At 35.2% G+C, this 17,128-nt stretch overlaps 1 pseudogene; it reads left to right on the forward strand.

Annotated features, from left to right (window-relative positions):
• Positions 1-1,459: 1,459 nt before the first annotated feature.
• Positions 1,460-15,996, forward strand: LOC149555957 (fatty acyl-CoA reductase 2, chloroplastic-like; annotated as a pseudogene).
• The last annotated feature ends 1,132 nt before the right edge of the window (positions 15,997-17,128 follow it).

The raw sequence follows: 17,128 nt of genomic DNA on the forward strand, positions 1-17,128 counted from the left end.
AATGTTTGAGAATTTGATGACAATATGAATTCTTTCTTATTATTAATATTACCCATTTATATTGATATCACTTTGTGTTTTGCTGAGTTAATACAAACTTAAGATTACAAGATAAGCGTTAACAAATTATTCCAATCCAGTATTATTTTTTTGGTGACCATTAGAGAGGGTTATTTCAGTGGTATCAGAGCAGTAATCCTGCCATCCTGATTGGGTAAAGATACTTCAATTCTCAGTATTATATTCAAAAACCCTATTCAAGAATAGGGCTATGGGTGAGAGACAGAGTCCGCCAAGATTTCCCAGAGTCAACGAGGATGAAACCAGAGAATTTTACAGAACCATGACTACCGGACAACAAGAAATAACTCAGACACTACAGGCTTTGACTACCATAATGGAAAGAGTTATTCAGCCCAGGATTCAGGATCAAGGAAGAGGCACATCTGATCACGATGATAGGAGTGTGGCCGGATCACAAGGTGCTCCTAGGCGCAGATCATGGACAGCAAATAGGCCTACTCGTCCCACCTTCCTAAGGGAAGAGGCTCAGGAGATAGGAGAAGACGATGCACGAGAAGATTTCCAGGATGATATTAGGGCTGCTACGGCAGAATGGCAAGCATTATCCCCGCATGTGCGTGAATTATTGAACTTTGATCGATATCTAAACCAAAGAAGGGAACATATGAGGAACAGCCGCCAAAATAGGAGACCTAGAGGAGGTTATGATAGCGAGTTGCAGCGAGCTGTCAGTAAACTTACTTTACCCTTTTTCGATGGAAGTGGTCAGATGACGGCACAAGCTTGGATTCATAAGTTGGACACCTTTCTAGCATTAAGGCCTATGTCTGAAATAGATGCCATCAGATATGCGACCTTGCATCTGGAAGGCGCAACTCATGACTGGTGGTCACATGGAATGGTTACTTTGCAGCACAATCAGGTAACATCATATCAGGACTTCGTGGATAGATTAGTTGAACGTTTTGATAAGAAGGATCCAGAAATTTATTTTCGCAACCTTGCACAATTAAAACAGACTGGCAATATCGAGGTTTATATTAGTGAATTTCAGAGGTTGTCAGTCATGGTACCAGATGTATCGGAGAGGAGGTTAGTTATCTTATTTACAGAAGGATTGTCTGACCCCCTCAAGGGATGGATTAAGGCATTTGACCCACCAACACTGCAGGAAGCCATGAGGAAAGCACGAAGTATGGAACTTACAGCCCCTTCTAGCCGGTTCCCTTCCAGAAGTACTACCTCTTTCAAAGACAATAGGAAGTTTGATAAAAATAAAGGGAAAAGCATTGAAACCAAAGGGAAACCTACCACATCCCTAAATACAGAAGCATTAAATGACTTGCGAAGGAAGAAATTATGCTTCTATTGCAAAGGTCCATATGACAGGGATCATGATTGTCCCTTGCGACCAAAAGGAAAAGCCAATAGAGTTATGTGGGCATATTACGAAGGATCAGACTCCGACGGTACGGCAAAAGAGGATGAACACACTGGTTCAGAATCTGAGGAAGAGACGGGAAAGCCAGAACAGAAAGAAGAACCTGAATTGCATCTACAGCAAGGGCGTTTGTCTAGTATTCAACAAGAAGGATCTTTCAGATTACGTGGTGTCCTAGCAGGGCAAAAGGTGATTACATTGGTTGATACCGGAGCTACACATAACTTCATAGATGCAAGATTGGTCGAGTGTCATGGTATTAAGATGAAAGAATTTGAAGGCCTTCGTGTACAGGTTGCTGATGGATACACTCTTAAGTGTAACAAGATAGTCAGAGACATGCCTTTACGCCTGAATAATTATGAGTTCAAAGCGGATTACCACGTGGTCAACATGGGTGATTTGGATATCGTTTTGGGAATGACATGGTTACGTTTGTTGGGTGAGGTTACTTTTCGACTCAGGGACATGGAGATTAAGTTCGAAGTGGATGGGAGGCCGCATGTATTGAGAGCTATTCGGAATAGTGATATCCGAACGATCTCTCTTAGACGGTTGGAAAGATTGGTGAGACATGAGGATCTTGAATGGGCAGCCATGTCTACTCTCATGCCTACACAGGAGGAACAACCCAAGACATAATATCATCCCGACATACAGATATTGAGGGAAAAGTATAGTAAGGTATTCAGCGATATTCCACCTGGTACACCACCTGATAGAGGGATCGAGCACATCATCGAATTGGAAGAAGGCGCTAAACTAGTCATGATTACTCCATACAAGCATCCCAAAAGGCTTAAAGATGAGATAGAAAAAACCATCAAGGAGCTTCTCGCAATGGGACACATCAGACCTAGTAAGTCTCCTTTTGCTTCTTCAGTAGTTTTGGTTAAGAAGAAAGATGGTTCGTTACGGATGTGTATAGATTACAGGATGCTGAATAAGAAAACCATTAAGAATAGATATCCTATTCCACGGATTGATGAGCTAATAGATGAACTGCATGGGGCATGCTACTTTAGTAAGATTGATTTGAGATCAGGTTACCACCAGATTAGAGTCAGAGAACAGGACATTGAGAAGACGGCATTCAGGTGCCACTGTGGGCATTTTGAGTTTGTAGTGATGCCTTTTGGATTGACCAATGCACCAGCTACTTTCCATTCTACCATGAACAAGGTCTTCCATCATCAGCTGAGAAAATTCATGTTGGTATTCTTTGATGATATCTTGGTATATAGTCGAACATGGCAGGAGCACATAGCGCATCTAGAAATAGTATTGAAGACTTTGCAAGAAGAATCCTTGTATGCCAAAGAACCCAAATGCGATTTGGGAATGACTGAGTTGTTATACTTAGGTCATATTATCAGCCGAGAAGGTGTACGGATGGATCCTGATAAAATTCGTGCTATTGTAGAGTGGCCTACTCCTGAGAACCTAACTCAGTTAAGGGGATTCCTTGGTTTGTGTGGATTTTACCGCAGATTTGTTTGCAGGTATTCACGACACGCGGCTCCTATAACCGATTTGCTTAAGAGGGGAGCTTTCATTTGGACAGCAAAGGCACAGGCTTGTTTTGATAGGTTCAAGGAGATCATGACTTCGTGTCCGGTACTAGCATTGCCTGATTTCTCAAAACCATTTGAACTCCAGTGTGATGCCTCAGGAGATGGTATTGGGGCTGTTTTAATTCAGGATAAACACCCAATTGCATATGAAAGCAGGAAACTCTGTGGGCCAGAGAGATCATTCAGCATTTACGACAAGGAGATGTTAGCTATCATGCATGCACTAGCTAAGTTCAGGCAGTATTTAGTAGGTGGTAAATTCTACATAAAAACTGACCACAACAGTTTAAGACACTTCCTCAGGCAAAGGGATCTCAATGATAGGCAGCAGAAATGGGTCAGTAAGTTACAGGCATATGACTTCGATATATCTTATGTTAAGGGCACACAGAATGTGGTAGCAGATGCCTTGTCACGCAGACCACATCTTAGTTCAATGATTGAGATCTCTGAGAATTGGAAGCATTTGATTATTGCCGAATATGCCAAAGATTCATGGGCATCCAAGATAGTTGATGGAGCACTTGTTGATACCAGGTATACACTTGTGGATGAATTGATTATTTACAAGAGTAGGGTATTTTTAGTCCCAGGATCGAAGGTGAGGCAATTCATTATGCGAGCTCTTCATGATTTACCTACAGCTGGTCACCCTGGATACTTTAAAACATATAGACAGGTGCGAGAATGGTTTACATGGAAAGGACTTAAGAAGGATGTTTTGCAGTATGTTCGTGAGTGTTCCATTTGCCAACAGAATAAATAGGAGCACACTTTTCCAGCAGGGCTGCTACAGCCACTTCCCATTCCGTGTCAAAAGTGGGAATGCATATCCATGGACTTCATTACCGGGTTGCCCAAGGCTCAAGGACGTGATTGCATTTATGTGGTGGTGGATAGGCTAACAAAATATGCTCATTTCTTTCCCATCACCACTACTCATACCGCAGTACAGGTAGCTGAAGTATTCTTCAGGGAGGTTTTCAGGTTACACGGGATACCCCGCAGTATTGTCAGTGACAGGGATAGTAGATTCTTGAGTCATTTCTGGCAAGAGGTGTTTCGATTATGCGGCACCGAGCTCACACCCAGTACTAGTTATCACCTGCAAACCGATGGTCAGACGGAAATAGTTAACAAATGGGTGGAAGGCTACTTAAGGAATTACGTAGCTGATCAGCAGAAGGCTTGGGTAAGATGGATTTATTTGTGTGAGTATTGCTATAACACCACTTTCCACATGTCTATCCAAATGACACCTTTTCGAGCCTTATACGGCTATGATACACCCAGTTTCATTGACTTATTGATGAGTGATGTTCGGGTCCCATGTGCTGGGGATTTACTGCAAGAAAGTAAAGATATCATTAGCTCTCTACGTGATAACATCGCTCGAGCACAGAATCAGTATAAGCAATATGCAGATCAAAAGAGGACGGAGAGAAGCTTTGAGGAGGGCGACATGGTTTACTTAATGCTCCAACCATTCTGGCAATCTACTCTCAAAAAGAGTGGGTCAGAGAAGCTTAAACCCAGGTATTATGGACCATTCAGGATCAGTAGGCAAATAGGGGAATTGGCTTATGAACTTGAGCTTCCAGCAGACAGCAAAGTATATAATGTGTTTCATGTATCACGTCTCAAAAAGGCATTGGGACAAAATGTGATACCTTCTGCAGTCTTGCCGCCTCTGGATGATGAAGGGAAATTGATCATGGTACCGGAATTCATTTTAGAAAGCAGAGAAAAACAGCTTCGCCGAAGAGTAATCAGAGAATATTTGGTTAAATGGAAGGATCTACCAGTCGAAGATGCTACTTGGGAGAATGAGACCATTTTGCAGCATCCAGCTCTGAGATTGCTTGAGGGCAAGCAATATCCGGAAGGGCGGACTGTCATGTCCCTCTCTTAGCAACATAATTATAATAGGGGATTTGCCTATCATTGACTCTCGTAGGCAAATAATTATGGGAAGAGGGTCGATTTTTGTCTTCCAATTAAGTAAGTGGGGCCTACTCATTCGAATATTAAATAAAGGTTGTATTCTAACTTTATAAAGTTAATTATTTAATTTTATAAAGTTAATATTTGTAGTGCAAGATGATTCCGGATAATTTCCAGAAACTTCCCGGCAAAGAGATAAATAGAGGACATAGGGCTCCCTTTGAAGCAAGCGATTTGTGGATTCAATTTCTTTTTCAATTGAGGCAATTTGTAGCCATCGGTCTGCAAGTTCCCATGAGATCTCTGAGAACGAAAACTCTCTTAGATCTGCATAACTGAGGAGGTGGGATATCTTCCGAAGGGTTGCTTATTGGAGATGGCACTCAGCCATTTCATGTTGTAATAATTTGCATATTCAGGTTTACGGATAAGGTGATATCTTGAATTTTGAGGATTGGCGGATCTGTAACTAGGAAAGAGTCCGCATTGCAAATAGCAGCTTAGAATGAACGCCCCAAATTCTATAATTGATAACCGGAGCCAATACTTCAACCAGAATATCTGATTTCCAAGAATAGGATCGCGCGGGCAAGGAAACATTGGGTCTAGCATTGAATTGTTCACCCCCTTTGCAAATTCGTCATCTCAGCATTCACCTTGGGTAGCGCAGGTTTAAGAGATCTCTCCAAATCGGAACCCGACCTAAATCCTCTCACCATCTGGCGCCAAAGAGAATGCGGTGGTTGCAAGAGCGAGAACGTGAGCCAATCCGAGGGGAAAACCATATGTGAAGTACAAGCGCCTGACTGAACAACGCTCCAAGACTCGTTCAGTCACCATTTGAAAGGGGAAAAATCGCAGACATTGTCAACATTGGGAATGGTTGCGCACAGACCCAAAAATGGGTTATAAGGATTGATAGCAGCGTCATTTCTTGAAGGCAGATTCTGATCGAATTCAACAATCTCCTGTTGACGGCAAACTCAGGTTCCTTTGAGATCTATTCCTCCGTTTGGGCTCTGATATTCGATATTTGAACTGTTAATGAATGTTTGAGAATTTGATGACAATACGAATTCTTTCTTATTATTAATATTACCCATTTATATTGATATCACTTTGTGTTTTGCTGAGTTAATACAAACTTAAAATTACAAGATAAGCGTTAACAAATTATTCCAATCCAGTATTGTTTTTTTGGTGACCATTAGAGAGGGTTATTTCACTTTATAAGAGATGCTTCTCTCTCATTCAAAACACACAATCACTATGTAGTTCTTGTAATGAGCCTATGGCTCCATTTTCTCTCTTCTCTCTCCTTCTTTCATTCTTTAGGCATTTGCCTCATTCATATAATTCACAAGGGGTTTTCTTTGCTTTCCCCTTTCAAAATCCTTGTCTCCTCATTTTGTGTTGATCTTGGAAAGCTCTTATAAAGTATGGTAATTATGTTCATCACAAACTCTCTTGGATTAAATTATAATTCTTTATTTTTTAGTTCATTTCAATTTTATTATTTCTAACATGGTATCAGAGCTACTAATCCTTGTTTTGAGTTTTATGTGATGAAGGTTGTCATTAATTGGAAGCGCATCTTATTAAATAATCTCTACCAAAGTATCTTTATTTTAAAAAAAAATTTATTAAATTTTTATTTTTAAAAAAAAAATTGCTCTTGTTTTAACCAGTAGCATTTATCAATTTTAGTTTAATAGAATTTATTATTATTATTTTTTATTGTTAAATATTTAAAATAAAAAATTACATTATTATTTCCCAAACATTTTATAATGATAATTAATGTTCTTTATACATTATAGTCAATTAGATTTAAATCTATTCATTTTTTTTAAATATAAATATTTTCTCTCATCTATTTTTTTTGTAATATTTAATATCTTTTTAGATCTTATGTGAATTTCTAGTATTTTAAATCTTATTTATATGCAACTCCAATTTCTATGTCAAAATATATTCTTTCTTTTAAAGATTTTTTTTAATATATAATATTGTCACTACATTTTTTTTAAATATAATATTTCTCTCATTCTTTTTAATATTTAATCTTAATATTCTTTTTAGAAACTATGAATAACTTCTAATATGATCTTATCTTATCTCTTCACTTTTTAGTTTTTTTTAGAAATTCACTTTATTTGTTCTCCAATTTTTTTAGAAATTTCCTATTCTTTCTTGGCTCTCTCAACTATTTAATCATGTCATATTCTTACTTGATTTCTTTGTTGATGAATTTGTTTGATTCTCCTTGCATGTGAACTTTGTGATATATTTTGTTTAGTTGCTACTCTTTATTTATCTTGTCTTCTATTGTTGTGCTTGTCACATGCTCTTCACCTCTTCCAAAAATCTCATTTTGACATAGGGAGGAAGGACACTTGCAAAGAATCTTTCTTTATATGGAATACTAATTTTATTTTATTTATCCAGTACCCATGATTGTCGTTGTTGCCTGCTATAATACATTTTTAAGGTACTGAACAATCTCTGGTTCTCATACCCCTGGATGGTATTGAGACTCATTTTTTTCTACCAATTAAGATATTGTTAGATAGAGTAATTTTTTGTTTCATATGTAAATGAATCTAAGAGTTAAATTGAAGCTACATAAAATTTGAAAGGTTCAGAGCCCATTTTGGGTTTCTCGTATCTCTTATGGATTTTCCCTTGGTTCTCTTTCCTCTGCGTGTTCAGTGTTGTGTTATATTTTTCATCATGTTATCAGAGCAATTCATTTCAATTTTATTATTTCTAACAAATGATCAATGCATGCATAAAAATAAGTTGTAGTACTAAAAAGTTTTATTTGTAGATTTGGACCTTGGATAACTAATTCATCCCCCCTCTTAGTTATTCTAAAGTATTCCAACACTCTTAGGGATGAGAAATACACTTGCCCTGTAGAGGACTTGTGAAGGGCACACCCTCTTTTACACAAAATTGGGAAATACATAATTATAATTACAGAATTGAAGTATTATTGCAAGGGTCTCTTTTCAAAGAAAGTACAAATTGAAAAATTCATTTGAATTTTTCGTCCTTGCTTTCTATTGTACTCATACTTATGAGATCTCTAAGGTCCTAGAGGGTTAACTAATTAATAGCTGATTCACCGGTGCTGATAAAACTTGTTAAGAGAAACCACAACAACCTTTCTCCCTACTAGATGGTTAGATTTACCATTTGATTCCACATATAAAGATAATTTCCCATATAATAAACTTTCTTTGATTGTCCTGTTTCAATCTTTGAATTTATCCAAGCATAAAAAAATAGAGAAAATAAATTTTGAACTTCAATTTTTAGATCTTCAAATTTAGTTTAATTCATTATTTAGAGCTAAATGAAGATACCAAATGGTCAAACCTTGTACTAAATATATTTGAAATCAAAAGACCTACAAAAAGATCTCTTAGCCAGATTGCTCAACTCTCAAGAGCTTATCTAAGTAATATTTCTTAATCTTTGAAGAATTAATCTATATTCATGAGGAGAAGTATATTATAGTTCAAATGGAAGTTTTTATATTTAATAGAGAGCATACCTAGAATCATTTTCCCTTTAAATCAAAATCTCCCAGTTCACATGAAAACCTATTCATAAATTTAATTTAGACAAACCAAACCTTGGTATGGCTCAAATATGGGAAACCCATCAATTATTTTAGACACAAATTGTGACCCCTCTTGGTATAGATTACCAACATGCAAATAAACCAAGATAATCTTTACCAGATAAAAAACTAAGACTTCAAAGTTTCATGGAAATTAAAATATATTTATATTGTTATCAATAATACTTAGTCATAAAGTTCAGTAAAGGTATATTTTGCAAACTAGTTATACACTTGATAAGTAGGAGATGATTTCCACAGCTAGTCAAATTGTGATGTGAATATCAGGATTTAACTATGTGATTTTGAGTCAAACTCAATGACCCATGTTTCATGAGTAGTGATTCAACATGAATCCATCTCTCATGAGAATAAATGGAACACTTAGCACTCATTGGATCTAGGTGATGGTCACTGGGGTGAAGCACCGAGACTTCCCAGGAGGTCACCCATCCCAGTACTACTCCAGCTTGAGCGCGCTTAACTATGGAGTTTCCTCCATAGTTAAACCCAAAGCTTGCAACCCCATTTGCAAAACCTTCACCAAGTGTTGTGCCTTATGAACCATTCATTAGAAAGCCCCTTAAGTTATACACTTCCTAAATGTCCATATTATTCTTTTACAAGCAAAGTTTTTATGAACAAAAAACTAAAGACAAAAAGTTTTCAAAATACAAAACATAGTCCTCCATTATTCTTCCTTGAAAGTTTCCTGTAGGTCTTCTGTGGCTACATGTAAAGACCTTTCATGCAAAATCCCCTTTTCCTCAAAGTATCTTTCTACTTGATCCTACTCAATAAGATCCAATAAAACAAATAAGAAGAGGAGAAACTAAATGTTTCTATGGTAAATGTCCCTATCCTCCTAGAAGCATGTACGCTTCTCCATAAAGATGATAGGGTATGTTTGGACTAGTTCTCCCCTTATGTATAACATATTGTAGTTGGCCGGCAAGGGAATCATAAGATCCCCTCTAATGTTCATCAGAACTATGTCTAGACTACCTAGTAGCTTGTTCTCAAATAATTCTTGGCAAAGACTAGCGATAGGGGCATTGTCAACATAGAAATGTCTCATTACTGTAGTGAAAATGGCTATTATATCTACATTGGAGTAGAATCTATTCAAGCAACCAATGTATTAAGTGCCTAGGCATTGGAATAATTCTCTCTAGAAAATTTTGTTCCATACAAGGACAAATTGCCTAATCATATCTAGCTTGATTGGGTTGTCAAAGGCCATGAGATGGGTTAGAGTCATAATCTTGATGGGAGTGTTCATGACTTTCGAGATGTAGAAAATTTCCAAACATTCTTCTTTAAATAAGGAAAGAAAAGAGGAACTAAATTTTATTACTTCTTGAGATGTAAAGGGTAATTAATTCATGCATAAGAAAGAGAGAAACTTGCACGGTAAGGGCACACTACCCTAGTTGAATCCTAAGTGAGATTTTCATGATGGTTGTGTTGAAAAAAACTCTTCAATTGTATATTGTCATTAATGTTTACACAAATATCATCATTAATTGAGCAATGTAGAGTTAGCAGTATAAGCTTGTATATCTTAATATTAACTAAGCAATCGAGTAAAGAAGACTTTACAATATTAACCAAGAAGTTGGTTAATAAAAGGATTCCTACTTATAGTATTCACTGAGTGGTCGAACATCAAAACGAGTGTAGTATTGACTAAGTAATCAGGCATCAAAGGAGTCATAGTGTCAACTGAGCATTCAAATCTAGTATTGACTGAGTGACAACAGAATGCATTTGTCAAATATTTGATTAGTTGAGGCTGACTATTTAGATGTTTATTGATATTTTGAAATGAAATTCAAGCCAACTTTTCCTATTTTATGATATATAAGAAAGATCAAGTTGTGAGGATAAAATGTAATAAGTGGAGAGATAAAATAAGATGGATATGTGAGCTAAAGAAAGGCAAAGCAGGAAGACAAGCTGCAAAGAACATCTGATCAAGAAGAATCCAAAGGTCAAGCAAAACAAAAAAAAAAAATCTAAAAAGAAAGTTTCTTTATAAATTAGGTCAAATTTTTTGTTTCTTTCTAACCATTATAGTAGTAAAGAAATCTCTTAACATAGTTGACTTAACAGTCATATTGTAAATCCTCTAACAAGGTGACATTTCAATATTGAAGTTTTTAAAGACCTCTAACTAGGCCACTCCTAATAGGATGATCTAAATCCTCTAATAGGGTTATACTTAATAGTATGTTTTGGAATCTTTAATAGGGTTGGCTCTTAACAGGGCTCACTTCAAAAGAGTGAAAATTATTGTGGCTAGTTGCAAGGTGTTTTTTCCCAAAATGGGTTTCGACATTAAATCTTGGTGTCATCTATGTTCATGTTATTTTCTTATACTTTATGTTTTTGCAACTAAGTTAGTTAAGGTTATAATAGATTAATAAATCTTAAGATTGCTTCATTACCCAAGTGACAATAAAATTCTAATGTTAACTGAGCTAGTTAGTATTACATGATCAGTTGAAGTTTGTTTTGACTTGCTTTGGTTGCTTTTAAATTGGCAATTGGGACATTGGGGAAGCAAGAAATGATTTGTATTTGGATAATTGATGGTACCTGTACTCTTCCTCTAATGTGGTTGATCACTTTAATGAGTTTTTTCTTTTTTCTAATAGAATAGTTATAATGTTTGAATTGGGTAGGTGATGGTATATTGTTCTTCTAATGTTTCTATCTAATAAAATAAAATATAATAGTTATATGTTCTATTTGAATAATTGATGGTATGATGTTTTTTTTAATATAGTTGATATACTTATGTCTAATATAATAGAAAAAGTTAATATTTAGAATATTTGAGGATAATTAATCTAAATGTAGAATCATTTTGAAAATTGATGATATTAGTTTTTTAATTGAAGAAGATCAGATCAACGAAACTGTTGATTTATTGATTAATATTAAATATTTCTAAGAAAATTTTCAGAAATGAAAAACAGATTTTTAAATTTGCAGATCTCATAAATTGTAGAAATTTGTTAGCTCTCGAAGATTCTGGATTTTAAACCTGGCATTTATATTTATTATTTAGGTATGATGTCGCTTTGGAGACAAATACAAAAGGGTCGTCTCGGCTCATGGAGTTTGGAAGAAGTTTCAGAAAGCTGCAACTCTTTCTGCATGTATCAACAGGTAACCTTTATGTCATAATTTATACTTCCTGCTTAATGGAAGCAACACATTATTTACATTCTGAACATTACATTTCTTTTTCTTTCTTATTCTACAGCATATGTCAATGGGCAAGGAGAAGGTAGGATTGCCAAAAAATCGTTCAAAATGGAAGATTGCCTAACCAAAGGGTTAGAAGATTATCCAGCTTTGAACATTTCGAATGAATTTGAACTGGCAAAAATTGTTCGACCTTTTCATGATGATGGCATTTGTCAAACAATGAAAGACATGGCTTTGAAAAGGTATAGAATGAATTCCTGAGCTTCTTCTTGATTTGTCATATCCAAATTTAAAACACTTGGAGCGTTACTCAAGTAGCGTCAATATCCAAATTCAATATTTCTGCCAGCCTTGAAGTAACGTTACCATGCAGATAAAAAAATCATTTTACGGCCAAAAATAGTGCAAATTATTCTTAGCATTGTCAGGAGATTCGTATAACTGTAAATGTAAATCAGAATTCGTGAGTCACCTGTCACAAGAGCATCAAAACCACATCGTCCATCACCTACTCAAGCCTTTATATGGTTGAAGTCCAATCATTTTATCAAAATTATCCAACAACATTCTTCTGTGTGTGTGTTTGGTTTCTTCACTTGTGGAGAGTAATGGCGAAGATTATAAAAACAAGGAAGAAAGAAGGTGAGGCATTCAGTTTATGTGGGAAGAAACATGAAGAAGAAATGCTTGAGCAGAAGCATACATTGCTTGTAAATCATGATGAATTTCACAGTGAATTGCACACAAAGAAATAATAGCGTTACACTTCACGCAAAAGAAGATTTCTATTCAAACTACATTTATTTTTCTCTCCCTCAGATTCACTTGGGTATTCAGTCTTCTCCTCATCTTCAGATTCACTTGGGTGTTTGGGATTCCCCAAACCCCCTTTCTTCTTCTCTTCTTCACATTCACTTTTGCATTTTGAATTCTTCTCATCTTCAGATGCATTTTGGTTCACTGTGAAATTCATCATGATTTACAAGCAATGGATGCTTCTGCTCAAGCATTTCTTCTTCATGTTTCTTCCCACATAAACTGAACGCCTCACCTTCTTTCTTCCTTGTTTTTATAATCTTCGCCATTACTCTCCACAAGTGAAGAAACCAATAACACACAGAGAAGAATGTTGTTGGATAATTTTGATAAAATGATTGGACTTCAACCATATAAAGGCTTGAGTAGGTGATGGAGGATGTGGTTTTGATGCTCTTGTGACAGGTGACTCACGAATTCTGATTTACATTTACAGTTATACGAATCTCCTGACAATGCTAAGAATAATCTGCACTATTTTTGGTCGTAAAATGATTTTTTTATATGCATGGTAACGTTACTTCAAGGCTGCCAGAAATATTGAATTTGGATATTGATGCTACATGAGTAACGCTCCAAGGATTGCCAAAAAATTGTTCAAAATGGAAGATTATCCAGCTTTGAACATTTCGAATGAATTTGAACTGGCCAAAATTGTTCGACCTTTTCATGATGATGGCATTTGCCAAACAATGAAAGACATGGCTTTGAAAAGGTACAAAAAGAATTCCTGATTTTTTATATTATATTTCAATCTCCATAATCTACGATCCGATTTCTCCTTAAGGGTGGCCTATAAGATTTTTCTGAGACAAGAATTCCCAATATTTAATAAATAATATATTTTTACCTGATGAACTTTGCAGGGCAAGAAAATATGGATGGAATGATGTTTATGTGTTTAGTAAGACGATGGGAGAGATGTTTTTAGACCATAATAGAGGAGAAATTCCATTGGCTATTGTTAGACCTAGTGTGATTGAAGGAACCTACAGCGATCCATTTCCTGGATGGATAGAAGGCCTTTGGTAAGAGCAGACTTAAACCTCATGAATGTATCAGTTATTTACTACTATCTGGTAAGAACAATCTTAAACCTCATGAATGCATCAAGTATTTACTAGTTTCTGGTACTTGTCAAAGTGTCTTTGAAGATAATTTGTAAGAACGATTTAAATTTGTTTGTGCCATCTGTATCAATTTGGGTTAACATTATTATAAGATTGTTTTAAAAGCACTAAGACAAATCTAATTCATTCTAGTTGAAGCTTAATATATTAAATTGTTCAACTTCTAATGTACAAGGCAAGCTTTCCTGGATTGTTTAATTTCTGATTTGCTATTAGTCTGGAATTCCCACTTCCTTCCCTCCTTTTCTATTTGGTTGGTAGGAGGACTTGAAGGCATTTATGCTCTTTAAAGGAGTTCATCTTGATTTTTTTTGTTGGTCCATTCTTTCTTTCTTCAATGTAAAAGTGTAAAGGTAAATGATTGTGTTGACATATGTCTTTTAGATTTAATTGTGTCAAATTTTATTGGCATCAGTATTTCAGATCATATTGAATGATTTATTATCAAGATGTAAGAGAACTGTATGAAGAAAACGGCCTACAATTTTTGAGAGTTTGATTCTCAGCATCCCAAATTGTTTAGCCTTGAAAAGAGTTATCTCCCATGAAGGGTTTCAATGGTAGACTTTAGATTTCCGGGGTCCATAGTAATTATGTTGTGTATTTTTGAATTTCAATGTGTTAATTTTATTTGTATCAACATTTTAGATCATACTTAATGATTTATCATCAAGATATAAGAAAGTTGGATAAAAAAATAATCTTTCTAACTAAAACATGAATATTCTTAAGGATCTATCATCTACAAACTACAATGTAAAGAAATTAATAATTTTAAAACTATTCTATTTCGTAAAACTATTTTTTCCACATTCAAAAATAAATTTTATAGAAATTAATAATTTTAAAACCATTCTATTTCATAAAACTAATTTTTCCAGATTTAAAGATAAATTTAATGATGTTAGAAATTTTAATTTTCAAAAATTGTTATGATTTTATGATGTTAGAGATTTTAATTTTCAAAAGGTATTAAAAAAACACTTTAGGTTTTATAATGTAATCAAATTTTATTTATTGCAGACTAAACATTTTATTAAAATTCAATTAATGCAGAATGGTGGATCCAATAATTGCCTACTATGCAAAAGGCCAGCTCTCTGCCCTCATTGTTGATCCAGATGTGGCTTTTGATATATTAAGTATCACCACACAATATTAACAGTTTTAATTGAATTGTTTTGACAAACATTAATCATAGTCATAATTTTCTTCACATATTTATAAATACAAATAATATAAACTTCGAGTTTCGGTAGATATGGTTGCAAACGCAATACTTGCAGTAATGGCAAAGCATGCTGGTAAATCTGGGCTGGAGATTTATCAAATGGCTTCCTCTGTTGCTAATCCAATATTTATGGGAGAACTTTTTGAAATGTTTTACCAATATTTTAAAGCCCACCCTTATGTTGACATGAGGGGTAAACCAGTAAAAGTAAAAGATTCTCTCAAGCTGTTTGGAAACATGGAAGATCTCTCTTCTCAGCCCATAAACGGATCATTAGATGTAAGTTGCACTAGATTTTTTTTAATGTAAGTTGGATTATAATTTTTTTTAATAATTCATGATTATATAGTTTTTTAAAGACATATTTGGAGAAAGTTTAATGTGCACGTGTTTTCTTATTTTAAAAAAGTTCACAGTTGCTATTCAGTTGTCTTAATTGATACGAGTTTCTCAGAAACATGCATATATGAATTGAAACTTTGAATCTCAATTAATAATCCATCCATAGAGGAGTCATTCTGGTGAAACATATATCAAATTAGTTCTATTTTTCTTAATTTAGTCATTTTACTTAAAATTTTAGAACATTGATTACAACAATGTGTGATGATAATAGACAAATAGTGGGCACCCTTTTGTTCAAATGGAAAAGCAAGAACGCATTGCCATGAAAGTAAGAGCCCGTCTGAACAGACACATTGGCAGGATATACCAGTCATATTTTACTTGTAGAGCAAGGTATTTGATAAAATTCATTTGACTATTTTTATTGTTCTTCTTATATTAAGAAATTATCTCACAAGAATTGTATTTATTTTGATTTCAGATTTGATAACTCAAACACGAATAAGTTATTCCAAGAACTCTCCCAAGAGGAAAGGGAAATATTTGGATTTGATGTAAATACGATAGATTGGGATGATTACATTATGAAGGTTCATATTCTGGGTCTCCTTGAAAATGTCATCATGGAAAAAAAAAGATGAAAAAAGACTTAGATGATAAAATAGTTTTATCAAGACTCAGGTTATTTAATGTTGGGGTGATTTTATGGCACCGTCTATAGTACAACTTATATACACCTCTTTTGAGTATATTCCTGCTGGTGTGCTTGTTTTTATAGATTGTCTTAATTTCTTTTAGATTGTTCAAATATGTTGTTTATATATATTCTTAGCAAGTTTGAGGGAGTTGTTTATAGAAAAATCTATGTAGCAAACTAAAATCTAGAGCAATATTTTGGAGAGTTTTTTATTAAAATTCTCTACTATTCTTAGTAGTTAGTAGTTTATTTTGCGTTGGTGAGAACAGATGGTTCTTCTCCAACTATGCATGCAATGAGATCTGAATCGTTTTATTCAGGGGAGAGCTCCAAGTTGACAAAAGTTAATGGTTGTTTTTCGTGTAGCCATGATCGCCCTGTTCTGGTTATTCCTCTAGTGGCTGTTATTGAGGACATTGAATATTGGACCAAGCATGCTTTGATTTGCAAATTTCTTGGAATCTGGATTTCCCTATCTGCACTTGAGGCATGGATCCACCGCTCATGGCAGGTGGAAGGCGATATGGAGATTACGTTGGCAAGGAATAGTTATTTTTTTGTTGTATTCTCTTGCATGTCTGATCGTGATTGTGTTTTTGAAGGAGGCCCTTATTTCTACAACCATGTGGGGTTATTTGTCAAACCCTAGCATTCAGGATTTAATTTTGGTCAGGATCTCCCTTCAACAATACCAGTTTGGGTTCACTTGCCTCGCCTTCCCTTGGAATTTTGGCGTGAAGACATCCTCCGGCAAATTGCTGCTTTGTTGGGGAAGCCGACTGCTATCGCACATCAATCCCTTGATAAAAAGGTTATTTATTATGCTAGAATTTGTGCTGAAATTAATTTGAATAACCCATTACCAAATTCTTTGGAAATTTGTCTTGGGGCTTCTTCCTGGGTGCAATAGTTAGATTATGAATCCCTCCCTTTTCGCTGTCAGATTTTTCATGAGTATGGTCATCTACAGCGTCAATGCCCCCGTAACTTGACTTCCAAAGGAATGGATGATTCTACTACTGGCAATGGTGGTTTAGCAAATTCTACAGGGAAAGGACAATTGCTGATGGCTAATA

This window comes from Cupressus sempervirens, chromosome 5 (assembly GCF_028749045.1).
Source record: "Cupressus sempervirens isolate cs-2001-9-10 chromosome 5, ASM2874904v1, whole genome shotgun sequence".
Classification (NCBI taxonomy): domain Eukaryota; kingdom Viridiplantae; phylum Streptophyta; class Pinopsida; order Cupressales; family Cupressaceae; genus Cupressus; species Cupressus sempervirens.